The following is a 17,104-nucleotide window of genomic DNA, read 5'->3' as shown; positions in this document are numbered from 1 at the left end:
GGGAGCGCGCTAATCTGCCCTTGGGCGTGCCCCTCTTGCATTATCACTCACATTTTCTGTGTCTGTTTTAACCAGTGCACCAAAACGCATTAAATACAGACACATCATACAACGTTCACTGTGCGCCCTCCAGTTCCTGGACTGACCTCTAATAAATATTAGTTCAGCTCAGACAAGGTGTCAGTGACAAATACACTTTAATACCCTAGACCAGTCCTGGCCGACCTGTGGCTCTCCAGGTGTTGCAAAACTACAAGTCCCAACATGCTCTGACAGCAGATAGCCTGCTGATAGCAGGCAGGGCATGCTGGTACTTGTAGTTTCACCACACCTGGGGAGCTTCACCAGGCCGGCCCCAGATAGTCAACCAATTAATTTACTCTGCTTAGTTTTAGCTATACAATAATCCATTAATCTGAAAGGTTTGGTGTCGAATAGAGGCCTGTAGATTGTCCTTTTTATGTCCTTCTGGGTGATATGAGGGTAGCCCGGTGGCTACGTGGCTAGCACTTCTGCCTTACAGCACTGGGGTCATGAGTTCAATTCCCGACCATGGCCTTATCTGTGTGGAGTTTGTATGTTCTCCCCGTGTTTGCGTGGGTTTCCTCCGGGTGCTCAGGTTTCCTCCCACACTCCAAACACATACTGATAGGTTAATTGACTGCTAACAAATTGACACTAGTCTGTTTGTCTCTCTGTGTGTGTGTTAGGGAATTTAGACTGTAAGCCCCAATGGGGCAGGGACTGATGTGAGTTCTCTGTACAGCGCTGCGGAATTAGTGGTGCTATATAAATAAATGGTGATGATGATAATGATGATATATAATATAATATATAACTGATATGTTAATTTATCCTCTTGCCACATCAACAGACAAACGGTAATTTCGGCTTAACAAAAAGCAGAAGTCGGAATCTTCAGGAATTTGGTAGATGGTTGGTTAGGCTCTGAGGGAATGGAAAAAGAAATGATGATCGTTTGATCGTTGAGTAGTGGTCCCTCGGGGGCCGTTAGTCACGGGTATGGGATTGTAATCTATCCAGAAAACAAAAATCTTCACCTCTACTGACTCTTGTCTGCTGTAATTTGTAGAATTAAGACTCTGGCCAGAAAAACCTCTGACTCAAGCTCAGAAAGTCCTACGTCTAAAGGAACTTATTTTATAATGACTTAATCTAGTCCTACTAACTGCTTACTTGGGAAAATTTCATTCAAGCATCGGTGCGAGGCTAAATTACTATGGACAGATTTAGAGTTGTACAAAACGTTCCCCCTCTTGCAAAGATGTGTCTGAACACTTCAATTTCCACATCTGTATTTTGAGCTGCACAAGTCTTAAGAGCAAAGTTGCGACAATCATTATCAACTCCAAAATATTCGCAGTTCAAAATAAGACACCTCTCATCTTAACTTGTGTCTCTACGCCCTTACTGCACATGTGCGGATTTAGCGCAATTCTATAAATGGATGTATCTGTGTGCATCCCCCATGCATCAGTTATTTATATAGCGCCACTAATTCCGCAGCGCTGTACAGAGAACTCACTCACATCAGTCCCTGCCCCATTGGAGCTTACAGTCTAAATTCCCTAACTTACACGCCCTCATGTATCAAACTCCCATTGTCCTATAGAGTGTAAGCTCTCTGTCTGTATTACCCAGTATTGTTCTAATATTGTGCTTGTTCCCAATTGTAAAGTGCTACGAACTATGTCGGCGCTATATAAATAAATGTTATTTAATAAATAAAAAGCGTACAAATCACAATTAGAAAATAGTCACTATGGCAGTGTTATCGCTCATTGATAAATCAGTCCCTTAGTATTAGAATAATCCTCCAAAGACACAATTATTGTTTTATGCAATCGCTGATTACAAAGTTCTTTATTGTGCTGCAGAGACATTTTGTACCGTGTTAAATTACTAACAAATTACATCAAAGATGCTTCACCATTAAAGACAGGGGGTAAATGTATCAAGCTGAGAGTTTTTCGGCGGGTTTGAAAAGTGGAGATGTTGCCTCTAACAACCAATCAGATTCTAGCTGTCATTTAGTAGAATGTACTAAATAAATGATAGCTAGAATCTGATTGGTTTTTCAAACCCACTGGAAAACTCTCAGCTTGATACATTTACCCCCTGGATTAATGCCAGGAACTAATACACTTACAGTATTACTACTAGCGCCTGTATTTTGGGAGTCATTCCCATTAATATCATTGGATGCACATCTTTCCTGCCTCCCTAAAAGACCCTGCTGGCTCCAAGATTAGAATAAATGTCTCCTGAATGCTATATTATTTTGTCTACACACTGATCCCCCTCTGTGCCCTGACACTTCCACTGTCCCCACACACAACAACGGCACAGGTGGCTTGGAGGATACTGCAAGAAAACAGCGTCTGCAGCATTTTTCATGCTGCTGGACCTGGAAATAGTAAAAATAAAAGTAAAACACTCTTAAACACTAATATAGTTCTTCTATTTGGAAAAACCGCAATTAGCATTTAAAAGAAAAAACTGTGTAAAAAAAAAAAAGCTCAAAATGTGCAAATAAAACAATGACTGAGATTTTAGAGCAAATGGGCGATAGTCAGGACATTGTCATCATCATCATCATCATTTATTTATATAGCGCCAGCAAATTCAATTGGGAACACACACAGTAATAAAACAATACTGGGTAATACAGAGAGGTTAGAGGGCCCTGCTCACAGCTTACACTCTATTGGACAATGGGAGGCTGATACATGAGGGTAAGTGCTGCATATTACATATTTGTCCAGCCAGATTGCAAAGGTAAAAAGTGCTTAGTGGCTGTGTGATCAGTCACACAACTATGTTGGTCAGAGGGTTGTTCTCTTGTGTTAGCTGTGTAGAGGGTGGTAATAAGGTCACTTACAGAGGGTAAGAGGGTGGCTGAGGAATATTATAAGCTTGTCTGAAGAGTTGGGTTTTCAGAGAACACTTGAAGGTTTGTAGACCAGAGGAAAGTCTTACTGTGTGAGGGAGGAAATTCCACAAAGTGGGTGCAGCCCGAAAAAAGTCCTGTAACCGGGAATGGGAGGATGTAATGAGGGTGGAAGAGAGATGCAGATCTTGTGCAGAACGGAGGTGTGGAGTTGGGAGATATTATGAGACAAGTGAGGAGATGTATGTTGGTGCAATTTTCTTGACGGCCTTGTATGTTAGTAGAAGTATTTTATATTGGATTCGGTAAAAAACAGGCAACCAATATGGAGACTAACAGAGTGATTCAGCAGAGGAAGAACGATTTGTAAGGAAAATCAATCTATCCGCTGCATGCAAAATAGATTGTAGGGGTGAGAGTCTGATTTTGGGAAGACCAGTAAGGAGGGAACTGCAATAGTCAATGCGGGAGATGATGAGTGCATGAATTAATGTTTTTACGGTGTCTTCTGTGAGATATGTGCGTATTATGTTTTAGATGTATGTAACATGATTTAGCTATAGAATCGATGTGGGGAACAGAGGATAGTTGTGAGTCAAGGATCCCACCTAAGCAGCAAGCTGGGGAATCATGTTCTCAACAGAAATACAAATGTCATTCTATTGGCGGATCAGAATTTTATTATATTAAGCTCTGTTAATCTTTCCAAACATTTACAAAGTACACACTGCTGGCACCTACGCCACAAACACCCACATGGAATATATTGTGGCCATCAATATTTGTTTCCATGTAATGAAAGGAGCGGCTCTCCTCTCTTATCAAGACTTTTATTGATTAACCAGTCACGAAACCCTTGGTTCTTTAGAAACATCAAGCTGTACTCACAGGTGTGAGGGAGGAGGTATCTCTGCTCTGAGGTTTGCACAGAGCGATGCAAGTTAATTAAAAGATGACACTACAGGGTTTGTTCACGAAAGGTTCAAGACCCGCCTGCATACAGTGGCGGAATAATCTGGCCACGCACGCCGCAATTCAGCCGGTCAGTTTGGTGGTTTTGGTCCACACTGGCTGCAGATCTCTGTGATAAAATAACGATCAGATAATGGAAGTTTGAAAATCTGGTCATCATCGGCTCACCAGTATATATGGAGATCTATTGATCGTTCAATCAGATTTTGGTCATGTAAAGTACATGCTACAACGGATGGCCGATTTGTAAAGCTGGGTACACACTACAGGGTTTTTGTCCAATAATCGGCTCAACCAGCCGACATACGACCACTCGTTCGAAAGTCGGGTCAGTGTGTGTGTAGTGACACGATGGTCAAAAATCTGCCCAAATGGACGATTGTCGCCTCATTTGGTTGGTCGTACCGTTCAATATTTTCGTTCCAATCTCCTTTCCGTTGTGTAGTGTGTATAAACTTCCGACCGATCCAACCGATGTTGCTTCAGTGTGTACGAAATTAAAATGATTGCTCACGACAACATGGCTGTAAAAAGTCGCTAAAGGGACGTCTGCTCTTCCCTTTATCGTCTAAAACAAGGCTAGTGTGTATGTAGTCCATGGACCGAGCAATCGGACCATCGTTCGGATGTAAAATCGATCGGCATAAAAATTTGGTGGAAAATTTTGTAGTGTGTACCCAGCTTAAGACTGGCCAACCAAAATTTTGGCAGCTTTCCTCAGGCGGCTTATGTTGTATTGGTCTCTAGTACAATCACTCCTCAAAATTAAATATCCTGGGAAGGATGAAATGCAGAATGCTGATCGCAGATCACAGCACGTGGCCTGAAATCAAAGGTGATGTCAGAAAATAATCAGTATTGCATAATTATTGGACATGTTGGTAAATGAATTCAAATCACTGCTAGTGACCTCTGTGTGCAGACAGCCTGTGATCGCTCTATCCAGCTCTAGTCATCTGGAAGTGGTCTGACCACTCTCCGACACATATTCCTCCCCACTGATCCCATTTAAGTGGGGCAGACCCGATTCCAATGGACCGTCCCGCTATCAGATCCTTTGTCCCAACTTTGGGAATGTTGGGAAATAGGTCCTGGTAATGAGTAAAGCACAGATCTGCCGTACAGCAAAGCAACGGGTATACTTAGGGGAGGAAGGTTGGGGGACATTCTACCGCTAGCTAGACCATGTCCCAACGTAATGCTACCACTCCCCCCTTTTTGGATGGGCATGTCTGTGTCCCGATTACTAGACATTGAATATTGGGAGGTACAATATCAGTACTTTTGTAGTTTAATTTCTATCCCACAGTTCTGTAACCTTTAATGATTTTATATGACAACTGTATGATATTTAACCTCTATGTATAATGTGACTTCTCACTGACGGGCTAACAAGGTTCGTCTTGTGGCATCGCTGTCTGGGTGCCCCCCAGCACCTTTATGTGGCTGTTTTAGACCACAGAGCTGACTTAAGAACCTTTAGCATGCTATAGTATGGCAGATGGTTTTAATTAGACCTGGTATGCAAGCATGTACATGGTCCACGTATGGGTGTAACCACCAGATCTACTGCTGTGAGAACCATCTACCTTAGGAGGCCTAAAAGTGAAAATAAAGCCCTTATTTGACATTCATATATAAAATGTTGTGAATTACTGAGCTGAATAAAATACATGAAATAACTGCTGTGTTTACATTAAGTTAATATGCCCCACATGCTCTCTCTCTCTCTGATTCCTCTGCAGCAGGTTGTGATGTTAGGAGGTAGGTGTTCCCTATTGCAGCAGATACAGAGTGATTAACAGCTTGGAAGACTTGCTTTGCAAAAAATAAGTGTGTAGGGAAACCTCACTACAATCTTTAACCTGGGTGGCTGTGCAGCTTTACCCACCATGAGAAAGTTACCTGAGGCCTGTGGCTCAAGGCCACGCTGCAGACAAATCGTCTGTTTGATGCTTTCTTAGCAAAAGTAGATATTAAAACTAAATAAGGGGGTAACTTTAACCCAGATTTCTGCTCACGGCTCCCTGAGCCACAAGCAGAAACCAGCATTAAAGATTACAGTACTAACAGTAATTAAGAGCACTATCACCGTACTAACAGTAATTATGCGCACTATGACCGTAGTAACGGTAATTATGCGCACTATGACCGTAGTAACGGTTATAGTGCGCAGGCTGCGTTACTTTCGGCAGTAGGGCGGCCAATTGAATATGCCCATAAGAATGTGATTCTGTTACTGCAGTCATCGTACTGGTATTCTCTTCTAAAGCTTAGAAGGTTTATTTATCAGAGGTAAAACCTACATCTGACTCACAGCAAATGTCTTTCTGTCACTGGCTGCAGAACTGGACTTAGCACAATGTCATTCTGTTTAGGGGAAAAACAGGGACGGTGATGTGACAATCACAAGTTACTTACAGCAGAAAGTGAGATCATCAGACGAAAGCGGCAAAACTAAACTGTAACTTTATGTCATTGTATGAACTTCATAATGGATGGACAGATAGATAGATAGATAGATAGATATATAGATATGAGATAGATAGATAGATAGATAGATAGATAGATAGATATACAGATATGAGATAGATAGATAGACAGATAAATATATAGATATGAGATAGATAGATAGATAGATAGATAGATAGATAGATAGATAGATAGATAGATATATAGATATGAGATAGATAGATAGATAGATAGATATGATAGATAGATACCTAGATAGATAGATATATAGATAGATATGAGATAGATAGATAGATAGATATATAGATAGATAGATAGATAGATAGATATATAGATATGAGATAGATAGATAGATAGATAGATATGATAGATAGATACCTAGATAGATAGATATATAGATAGATATGAGATAGATAGATAGATAGATAGATAGATAGATAGATATGAGATAGATAGATAGATAGATAGATAGATAGATAGATAGATAGATATGAGATAGATAGATAGATATGAGATATATAGATAGATAGATAGATAGATAGATAGATAGATAGATAGATATATAGATAGATAGATATGAGATAGATAGATAGATAGATAGATATGAGATAGATAGATAGATAGATAGATAGATATGAGATAGATAGATAGATAGATAGATAGATAGATAGATAGATAGATAGATAGATAGATATGAGATAGATAGATAGATAGATAGATAGATTGATAGATAGATAGATAGATATGAGATATATACATAGATAGATAGATAGATATGAGATAGATAGATAGATAGATACATAGATAGATATGAGATAAATAGATAGATAGATATGAGATAGATAGATAGATAGATAGATAGATAGATAGATAGATAGATAGATATGAGATAGATAGATATGAGATAGATAGATAGATAGATAGATAGATAGATAGATAGATAGATAGATATGAGATAGATAGATAGATAGATATGAGATATATAGATAGATAGATAGATAGATAGATAGATAGATAGATAGATAGATAGATATGAGATAGATAGATAGATACATAGATAGATATGAGATAGATAAATAGTATATTGTACTCATTAATATATTTGGATATTCTGTAGAGATTCTTATACTTAGTTATTTATATTTATCCATGCTGTTCCTCAAAATGTTAGTTTCATCATTAATGAAAGATAAGTCGTAAGATGTGATATAAAATACTACATTTGAGTTACTGGTGTTCCGTGAACCAGCGAATTGTCAGGTGCCACAATGTGTCTAACGGTCTGAGCAGGACATTCTACTTAATGCATTTGTATGCATGAGAAGGACCTTGGCAACCTGAAAAAGTCTCGCCCCAGCAGGAGAAAGAATCCACAAAACGGTCACCTCCACACAGCACTGGGCAGTAAAACACCATGGTTTTTTTTAAGTTTTGGGTGGAGCTAACCTTTAGGACATTAATGGGCACTCTGAGTGCCGCACTCATGACTCTTTACATAACACAAAGGGTTAAATGTATCAAACCTTCTAAAAAAGAAATGTGGAGGTGTTGCCCATAGCAACCAAACCGCTTCTCGCTATCATTGTTCTAGAATGTACTAGGTAAATGGTGGCTAGAATCTGATTGGTTGCTATGTGCAACACTTTTCCATTTTAGAAGGTTTGATACATTTCTCCGAAGAGTATCCAGCCAGCTAAGGATGTGCAAAGGTTCTCACCTGACCTTAGGTTTAAGTAGGTCAAGAATCTTAAAAGAGGAAACACCCTTCAGGGTTTTTTTAGGGCTCCTCCTATCTAGGCTTAAAAGGAAAACCAATGGTGGCCTTAACCTGATTGAGTTCCCCTCAGGCCATCAGAACAATGATTTCTGGGAAAGTCTTCAAATATGCATCTTTCAGATAATGTCCATTTAAAATGGAATTAATGTACACAATTCATACTTGTGAATGACCTATGAATAAATCCATCATACTACTGACATTTACTAGTGAAGGCCCCAGGGAGTCAGTAAGGGTTTATGTATAATTATCTAATTGCCCATATTTCTAAGCATAACTGCTCTGGATATAACATATATACGCCTGAAACCAATGTAACAGTCCAGTTTCTCATAATGTGAGATGTTTGCTTTTCTCCTTTGGCAATGCTGGGTGCAGTACTGAGCGGGTGCTGTAGGGATGCTGGGTGCAGTGCTGAGCGGGTGCTGTAGGGATGCTGGGTGCAGTGCTGAGCGGGTGCCTTGGGGATGCTGGGTGCAGTGCTGAGCGGGTGCTGTAGGGATGCTGGGTGCAGTACTGAGCGGGTGCTGTAGGGATGCTGGGTGCAGTACTGAGCGGGTGCTGTAGGGATGCTGGGTGCAGTACTGAGCGGGTGCTGTGGGGATGCTGAGTGCAGTGCTGAGCGGGTGCTGTGGGGATGCTGGGTGCAGTGCTGACCGGGTGCCTTGGGGATGCTGGGTGCAATGCTGAGCGGGTGCTGTGGGGATGCTGGGTGCTGTACTGAGCGGGTGCTGTGGGGATGCTGGGTGCAGTGCTGAGCGGGTGCTGTGGGGATGCTGGGTGCAGTGCTGAGCGCGTGCTGTGGGGATGCTGGGTGCAGTGCTGAGCGGGTGCCTTGGGGATGCTGGGTGCAGTACTGAGAAGGTGCTGTGGGGATGCTGGGTGCAGTGCTGACCGGGTGCCTTGGGGATGCTGGGTGCAGTGCTGAGCGGGTGCCTTGGGGATGCTGGGTGCAGTACTGAGCGGGTGCTGTGGGGATGCTGGGTGCAGTACTGAGCGGGTGCTGTGGGGATGCTGGGTGCAGTACTGAGCGGGTGCTGTGGGGATGATGGGTGCAGTACTGAGCGGGTGGGGATGCTGGGTGCATTGCTGAGCGGGTGCTGTAGGGATGCTGGGTGCAGTGCTGAGCGGGTGCTGTGGGGATGCTGGGTGCAGTGCTGAGCGGGTGCTGTAGGGATGCTGGGTGCAGTGCTGAGCGGGTGCTGTGGGGATGCTGGGTGCAATGCTGAGCGGGTGCTGTGGGGATGCTGGGTGCAGTGCTGAGCGCGTGCTGTGGGGATGCTGGGTGCAGTGCTGACCGGGTGCTGTAGGGATGCTGGGTGCAGTGCTGACCGGGTGCCTTGGGGATGCTGGGTGCAGTGCTGAGCGGGTGCTGTGGGGATGCTGGGTGCAATGCTGAGCGGGTGCTGTAGGGATGCTGGGTGCAGTGCTGACCGGGTGCTGTGGGGATGCTGGGTGCAGTGCTGACCGGGTGCTGTAGGGATGCTGGGTGCAGTGCTGAGCGGGTGCGTTGGGGATGCTGGGTGCAGTGCTGAGCGGGTGCTGTGGGGATGCTGGGTGCAGTGCTGAGCGGGTGCTGTGGGGATGCTGGGTGCAGTGCTGAGCGGGTGCTGTAGGGATGCTGGGTGCAGGGCTGACCGGGTGCTGTGGGAATGCTGGGTGCAGCGCTGACTACAGCAACCGCAGTCAGACGGCTTCATGTCACAGTTGTGTGTTTGAGTAAATGAAATGTGGACCTTACAATGCGTAATAGGATATGTTTGTCACGGTAGCTCCCAAATCTAATATCCTGAATAAAAAAATCTTATATAAAAACTATTCTTCATCTTTTAAACTTTTCTGTGTCAGTCGGTCAGTAATGTGTACACGCATGTCTCTGTGCAGCTCACATGACATGCCGGTGACACGTACACGCATGTCTCTGTGCAGCTCACATGACATGTCGGTGACACGTACACGCATGTCTCTGTGCAGCTCACATGACATGTCGGTGACATGTACACGCATGTCTCTGTGCAGCTCACATGACATGCCGGTGACACGTACACGCATGTCTCTGTGCAGCTCACATGACATGTCGGTGACATGTACACGCATGTCTCTGTGCAGCTCACATGACATGCCGGTGACACGTACACGCATGTCTCTGTGCAGCTCACATGATATGCCGGTGACACGTACACACATGTCTCTGTGCAGCTCACATGACATGTCGGTGACATGTACACGCATGTCTCTGTGCAGCTCACATGATATGCCAGAGACACGGGCAAGGTTAAAAGCCTACAGTGTTATTTGCAGTTACAGACATCTTCTCTGTACAAGAGGTTTTGAAGGACTCTGCTGTGTAAACATACTCCACATCCTACCTTGTATTCTTATTTTGTTTAAACTTGTTTTTCATTGAAAATTTGAACAATAAAACAATCTAGACAAAAAATGTTTCATTGATGTTGGGAAAGGTACTTACAGAGTTCAGAAAAGACAAATCTCATCCCGTCACATCTGTAGTACGAGCCGACTCTAGACAGCCGGAGAGATTCAGCTGCGGGCAAAGATAAGAACCAAACACCAGGTACTGTGCCCTGGCGCTCTTACCAGTATAAAGGGGTGAGGGTGATAGGGCAATAAGGGAGGAGAAGGGGAAGGGATGGCAGTGATGGTGGAGTACTGTTATCATTCCAGTTCTGTAGTGTGTTCCCAGCCTTACTCTAAATTCATTATAACTCCAAGGTCATTTAGCTTTTGGAGCAGTCAGTCTTTCAATCACTGCAGCCATATGGGGCAAAACTCTGCGAACTTGTTGTTCATTGCGATTGTCTCCCATATTCCTGAGTCGATTATGTTCACCGATCTGTTAGTGATGGAGGAGATGAGTAAAACCACTGGATAAATACTTTTGTGTCATTGTTCAGGTGTCTCAACGGGGATTTTAGTAATGTTCATCACTGCGACGTCTTGGAGCAGGGGGACTGCGTCTTCCAACAGCATAAAATGCCAGTGGTTCCTGGTTTGGAGCTTACAAGTTAATAAATGGAAATGGTTGGTTGAATGTTACACTTCACTAAGAGACGTCCTCTAATCTGTGGGTATCTGCACCTGATAAGAGGAGACACTCTGCAAATAGAACAGCTGCCTCTTTATCTCATCTATTTATTGTATAGCTACAGATTGTCCATTTATTAGTACACAGTCTTGTTCTATTATTGTGTTTTTTAACAATAGTTAAGCACTGTGTAGTATGCTAGCGCTATATAAATAAATGTTAATAATACTAACAATATCTCATGGAATCTAGCGGATCGGGTGGTTGCTGTAGTGAAGATGTCACTTCATTCTCAGTGTGTCCCCATGGTTATGTGTTTGTAGTGCTGTGGTGGTGAGATGCACTATATATATATATATAATCATCATTAGTTATTTATATAGCGCCACTGATTCCGCAGCGCTGTACAGAGAACTCACTCACATCAGTCCCTGCCCCAATGGAGCTTACAGTCTAAATTCCCTAACAGGTGGAGAAAGAGAGAGAGAGACTAGGGTCAATTTGATAGCTGCCAATTAACCTATTAGTATATATATATGTATATATTCTGGCAGGGAAAGGGTTAAGTTTTTTAGGAATGGGGGGGGGGGGTTGGATCTGGTAGGGAAGGGGTTATGTTTCTCTGGAATAGGGGAATTGGTTCCAGCAGGGAAGTGGTTAAGTGTCTCAGGAGTGGGTGGTATTGGGTCCTGCAGGGAAGGGGTTAAGTGGTAGGGCTCTTGGAGAGGGGGGGGGGTAGGATTGGGTCCGGCAGGGAAGGGGTCCAGTACCTCTGGAAGTGAGGTGGTTGGGTGTCTCTGGCCGGGGAGGTTGGGTCTGGTAGGGCTCTGGGGGGGGTTAGGATTGGCTCCGGCAGGGAAGGAGTCACAGACCAGGACACGCCGGAGTCACGGTGACCTCTCGCTGCCGCGGGGGGACATGGGAGTTGTAGTCCACGTGACTGAAAGTCAGGATTGGGTGGCCGTTGTCCAATGGCTGAGCAGCGCTGCCGATCCCGTTCCTCCCCGCGCTGTGACGTCAGAGGGGGCGTGGCTGCGCTCAGTCTGGTCAGTGCGGCTGGAGAGAGCGGAGAGCCGGATCCTCCATGGTGAGCTGTCCGGGGAGGTGGGGTCCTGGCGGGGTCACTGTTCAGGCTGGGGTCCTGGAGGGTCTCTCCTGGTGTGTGGAGGAGTCCTGGGGGTCTGGGTGACTGAGCTGCACGGTGGTTCTATCCCTGCAGTGTGAGGTGTGCGGGGTATGTGAGGGCTGGATGCAGTGCGGGGAGGATGCTGCAGTGCAGAACTCAGTGCTGGATGCAGCGTGATGTGGGTGCTGTGTGGATGCTGGGTGCATTGCCGAGAGGATGCTGGGTGCAATGCTCAGTAGGTGCAATAGGGATGATGGGTGCAGAGCAGAGAGGGTGCTGAGTGCAGTGCTATAGGGATGCTGAGTGGGTGCAATAGGGATGCTGGGTGCAGAGCCGAGAGTGTGCTGAGTGGAAGCTGGGTGCAGTGCTTAGTGTGTGCTACAGGGATGCTGAGTGGGTGCAATAGGTATGCTGGGTGCAGAGCCGAGAGTGTGCTGAGTGGAAGCTGGGTGCAGTGCTGAGTGGGTGCTACAGGGATGCTGGGTGCATTGTTATAGGGATGCTGAGTGGGTGCAATAGGGATGCTGGGTGCAGAGCCGAGAGTGTGCTGAGTGGAAGCTGGGTGCAGTGCTGAGTGGGTGCTACAGGGATGCTGGGTGCATTGTTATAGGGATGCTGAGTGGGTGCAATAGGGATGCTGGGTGCAGAGCCGAGAGTGTGCTGAGTGGATGCTGGGTGCAATAGGGATGATGGGGGCTGGGTGCAGTGCTGAGTGGATGCTGGGTGCAGTGCTGAGTGGGTGCAATAGGGATGGTGGGTGCAGAGCCGAGAGTGTGCTGAGTGGATGCTGGGTGCAATAGGGATGATGGGGGCTGGGTGCAGTGCTGAGTGGGTGCAATAGGGATGGTGGGTGCAGAGCCGAAAGGGTGATGCGGGAATGCTGGGTGCAATAGGGGTGCTGTGTGGATGTTGGGTGCAGAGCCGAGTGGGTGCTGTAGGGATGCTGGGTGCAGATGGTTTGGGTCAATGTGCTATATACAACATACAGGTGATTCAGGGCTCCAGCTTTTATGGGTGATCTGCAATGTCCACGGACATTAACTTCACACCAGATGATGAGGCTGCAGCACTGGTCACTTCTTGTGCCCAGGAGACAGCTGTATAACTTGGCGGTGGTGCAGTGTGACATTGGCATGTAGTGACCTTGAGCCAGACAGACATAAAGTTGTGTGTTTGTCACTGGACACGTCCATGTGGTGACCTCAGGCAGGACAGTCGCAGAGTTGTGTATTTAGATGCAGCTTTGTCATTCATACAGGTGGTTATATGATTACTTTGCATAGTGAAACTGTCGGTTCCTGCAGATACTGGGGGAATGGTGCATCTCAGGAAGGGTGGGGTGTGTTCCTGCTCTTGCACTGTCATATGTGTCTTATATGTTGCTGTATGTTCTGTACCTGATAAAGCTGCAAGTTTTCTTTATTCTGACATCTGAATTGATCAGTAAGTTTACTAAGCTGACTAGTGAGTGACTCCTGCACCGTCTGTTATATCTCAGCACACATCAGTAAACCGACTCCTAGCAGTGTTTGTGGGAAGGTTTTGTGACCCTCCCAAACTGAGGTCATTGTGTGGATCTGTCATGTAATGTACACACGGGATCGGTATCATTTTTGGCAAGAGAAGTATTTGGTGGGGTTCAGTTAAAGGGATGTGAAAGTGTTTTTAATTATTTGCAAAACCACATGAGCCCAGAAGGAACAGAGCGCACTTCTAGATCACCCATTATAATGTGAAAGTTCAGTGCAGAGTTTTCCATAAATGATTGTCTGCTCTGTTCCTGCAGCTTGTTGTGTACTAGTTAATGTTGGCAAAATGTACTTGTAGCTTCAAGAATATTGGCACAGGCCGGAAAATGTCGTAAACCACCGAGCATAAGCCACGTGCACACTTTAAGGGAATGACAGAAGTTTATTGTACAAATGTGACTAGCGTGAAAAAAAGTTGCCGCACTTCGCTTGCGCTTATATATTGGATTAAGCGTATCTTATACTTATGTCCACTTACGCTTGGAGGGGTGGATTAGGGGTTTTCACATGGTCGTGGAGGCGAAAGACGACCACGTCCCTTAGAGATGTGGACGATTTTGACTTGCATGTGTCACCTCTGTGTAAGTCATCATCATCATCACCATTTATTCATATAGCGCCACTAATTCCACAGCGCTGTACAGAGAACTCGCTCACATCAGTCCCTGCCCCATTGGGGCTTACAGTCTAAATTCCATAACACACACACAGACAGAAACAGGCAGACAGACTAGGGTCAATTATGAAAGCAGCCAATTAACCTACCAGTATGTTTTTGGAGTGTGGGAGGAAACCGGAGCACCCGGAGGAAACCCATGCAAACACGGGGAGAACATACAAACTCTTCACAGATAAGGCCATGGACGGGAATTGAACTCATGACCCCAGTGCTGTAAGGCAGAAGTGCTAACCACTGAGCCACCGTGCTGTCTAGTTACCATGTGATGACTGTCGCAATTTTGCACCGGACGTATATATAAAGTTGCACGTATCTTAAGATACAGCCACTGAAATGTACATTTATGGATGGATACTTGCGTGTCCATAATAGCTGCGGTTTTGCGCTTACTGCTAAGTTGGCCACTAAATGTGCATCAGTCTAGGTTAAGTTGGAAAATGTTTACTTAGAAGTAATGGGTTAAACCCTTAAGATTTCAAGGTGGTTTACTATCAAATCCTCTCAGTAAATGAATTTCCCTCAGTGTTTTTTTTACCCACCCTTTGCAAACACAAGTGTATTGTAATATGTCCCCAGCCACTGAATATGTCTTGTATGTTATTGTTTTTGGTTTTTTTTTGTGGCTTGGGAAATTTAACACAAGTGGCCTATTTTTCCCCTCTTTCCAGCAATGTTCCTCCAGCTGGGAGATCTCACGCTGGGATCCCTCTTTTGAAGTTAATGAGGCTGAGGACTTTGATGTGTGTCCTGGGGTCTGCAGTTACCATACTCTGTGTCTGAGGTGTCAGGAACTTTACCTCTAAATTTCTTTTGTACTGAAATTGGGGGGGGAAAAAAGAGTTTTGTTGTTTAATTAGTTTTGCTGATTTACAGGAAGGGGTGAGGGGTTTGTGAATCACTGTGCTCAGACACAGACGGGTTAATCAGCATGTCAATAGTGGCAGAAGTTTTCTCAAGCTTTGGACTTGTATATTAAAAGACCACTATACAGTATATGTGTGTGTATGTATATATATATATATATATATATATATTCGGGACCTTAGCGTGTGAAATTAATATGCTGTTGAAGAGGATTGATCTATAGTATTGTGTTCCCTCTAATGTCGGCTCTATTGACGCATTTAAAAGTTGCACACTGCCATAATTATGTGAACGTCTGTCTCACGTTCCAAGTTGCTTGCATTAAACCAATTAATAAATTGTATTATGTTGCCCCTATTGCCATTTGGCACAGAACTGATGTAACATTATTGATTACCCATTCTTCAGGGAATGGGGGTGTCTAGTAAGCCGACTGACACTGCAGAAACTTTTTGCTGTGTACAATGTCTGATAACCGATAATACTTTGTAACCTTGTTGTCTGCCTTAGTACAATGCAGTGACAAAGATCTGAGCGTCTGTCAAGGTGCGAGGACATCTAAATATATATTTGTGAATGTGATGTTATGCCTCCTCTGTTTAGGGTGACCTGTGCTGTAGATTTACTGTCCCTTTAACATTGTTGTCCTGTCCTTGCTGTTGGTCAGCTTATCATAGATAGACTTTATTTTACTTTATCTTGTATATCTGCTCTGAAGTTGGAGGGGGGGGGGGGTAGAGAGATTTTCCTTTCCCTGATGAGATATATCAGTAATTTCATGGATTACCTTGATAGACAACATATGTTTATGGTTATTAATGTAACACTAGCATCAGATTTCTCTTTATCTTCCACACAACAGATATAAGTATAAAAATACTGTTTTTTATTTCCTATATTTGGGTAAAGGAGACAGGAGGGGAGGGGGGTTGCTTACGCCCAGCAAGCGACCATAAGTGGTTCTCAGACTTCTGCCGCCTCTCCAGTCCCCCTAAACAAATATCTTAGAAGTAAATCTAGTACATCTATCTGTGTGACGTAGATGGAGGCGACAGTGTGGGGAATTTTTAGAGATACGTTGTAACTGAAAAGATAACTGAACTATGTTGGTGCTTCCAGTGGGATGTTTGTAGCTGTCACTGATTGCACAGAAAGCTTTTCTCTGCAAAGTTTTTATATAAATATATTTCTTTATAACTCCAGTGGATAAATCCCATGGAAAACTTTTAGATGTCCATGGTTGATACTTTATAGCAAGAGGGAAATTTGAACAGTCCGGAGTCAACAGGTTGTGCAGGATTATACAGGAGATACTGTGTTTCCATCATGGCTTCTGCATATAACAGATAATAGCAGAACGTAACAGGCTTTTATTGCGAGTTCGCCAGCTCCATGTCAGCAGTGGGGGCTGGGGGTTGTATGTACGGAAGGAAGTCAGGCTACGGACAGATACTCAGCTAGGGCACAACTGTTTCCTACTGGGAATTCTGATTAGAGAGATTCCAGAATAATTCTGCGAGAGTTGGTGGAAAACTGCATTACTATAAGGGGCTGATCTGTTTTGTCAAAGTCACTTTACAAACACAAATAGTTTCCTGCTCAACCACAGCTGATGGTTTTTAAGGAAAATAGCTGCTCGGGAGATATTTTTCCCGAATGATGATGCAGGACACAAAAAACATTAATTATGAACCACTCCTGCCTTCTACCCCTTAATTATTCCAAAAG

General features: G+C 44.2%; 1 protein-coding gene and 1 long non-coding RNA gene across 3 annotated transcripts in view; one reads left to right on the top strand and one right to left on the bottom strand.

The window, feature by feature from the left end:
• LOC142160163 (uncharacterized) overlaps positions 1-11,635 on the bottom strand; it is a 40,372-nt gene extending 28,737 nt beyond the window's left edge. The window contains exon 1 of the long non-coding RNA XR_012693079.1: positions 10,603-11,635. This is a non-coding gene — a long non-coding RNA (uncharacterized LOC142160163). The remainder of the gene's footprint in view (positions 1-10,602) is intronic.
• A 569-nt stretch (positions 11,636-12,204) lies between these two features.
• The window catches only part of ADD3 (adducin 3), a 73,260-nt gene continuing 68,360 nt past the window's right edge, over positions 12,205-17,104 (top strand). For both annotated transcript variants that reach the window (XM_075215720.1, XM_075215717.1), the window contains exon 1: positions 12,205-12,265. The gene's annotated coding sequence lies outside the window, so the exon portion shown is untranslated. The remainder of the gene's footprint in view (positions 12,266-17,104) is intronic.

Source organism: Mixophyes fleayi, chromosome 6, assembly GCF_038048845.1.
Source record: "Mixophyes fleayi isolate aMixFle1 chromosome 6, aMixFle1.hap1, whole genome shotgun sequence".
Classification (NCBI taxonomy): domain Eukaryota; kingdom Metazoa; phylum Chordata; class Amphibia; order Anura; family Limnodynastidae; genus Mixophyes; species Mixophyes fleayi.
Note: the sequence above shows the minus strand (reverse complement) of the source record. Positions and strands in the feature narration are given on the sequence as shown.